This window comes from Cebidichthys violaceus, unplaced genomic scaffold (genome assembly GCF_023349555.1).
Source record: "Cebidichthys violaceus isolate CVI_PGR_0920_01 unplaced genomic scaffold, fCebVio1.0.p SCAF_53, whole genome shotgun sequence".
Lineage (NCBI taxonomy): Eukaryota > Metazoa > Chordata > Actinopteri > Perciformes > Stichaeidae > Cebidichthys > Cebidichthys violaceus.
In genome coordinates, this window is record NW_027176739.1 from 1,004,568 (window position 1) to 1,005,816 (window position 1,249).

Here is a 1,249-nt window from a genome sequence, read left to right on the forward strand (position 1 = left end):
GGAGGAGGGTAGTTCACTGAGGTGTCTGCCCAGGACAATGGGTCAGGATCCAAGGAGGAGCCCATTGGACTTCAGCCAATCGTGGAGCTGATCGATAGGTTGAGGAATGTAACTCTGGGGGGACAAAGGAGCTGTTTGTCCCCTGAGAGAATCAGACTTCCTTCGTACCATGGGGCAGATACATCAATCTGTCCTGTGGTATGAACGAGGTCTCATATTTCTTGAAATATTTTACTATCGATAGTGTAATTTGGTTTGTGATTGTTTTGGCTTCTGTTAACAATATTAAATACTTTTGATTTTGACCTGGACCTGCTGACTCCTGCCCTGCTTGCTGATGGAACAAAGAGTGCAAGAGGGGGGGGGGGGCTGCTTCTTCTTCTCCTCTATGGCCTTCTTCTCCTCTGTTTGAGAAATTTCTGAACATTACACAACACAAAGCTGTACTCTTTAAATCTGTGTACTCCAAAGTCACTAACAACACACTTTAGGTTTAACAGGGAACATGTGTTAGTAGATCACTTCAGTAGTATTTCTCTACTGAGGCAGCGTGAGTGTAACTCTGAGCTGCTGTCACTAGATGAAGAGAAGGACTTGTGTTTTTCACCACAGCTTCTGAACTGCAGTTGTGTGAAACTGATGATCTCTGGTTTCACAAGAAGCTGCTGACTGATTGCAGATTACAGGACTGTTTCCGTGACAGGCTGAGCTGTTGTTATCAGATGAATGCTGTCAGTGTCTTCTTCTGACCTCTGATACATGTGTTTTACTTCAGTAAAAGTACAAGAACCAAGTGAAAGCACTACTACCACAGAGTAGAAGTACTCTGTTACAGTTAAAGTACTAATACGACAGTGTAGAAGTACTCTGTTACAGTTAAAGTACTAATACGACAGTGTAGAAGTACTCTGTTACAGTTAAAGTACTAATACGACAGAGTAGAAGTACTCTGTTACAGTTAAAGTACTAATACGACAGTGTAGAAATACTCTGTTACAGTTAAAGTACTAATACGACAGTGTAGAAGTACTCTGTTACAGTTAAAGTACTAATAAGACAGAGTAGAAGTACTCTGTTACAGTTAAAGTACTAATAGGACAGTGTAGAAATACTATGTTACAGTTAAAGTACTAATAAGACAGAGTAGAAGTACTCTGTTACAGTTAAAGTACTAATACGACAGAGTAGAAGTACTCTGTTACAGTTAAAGTACTAATACGACAGAGTAGAATTACTCCATTACAGTAAA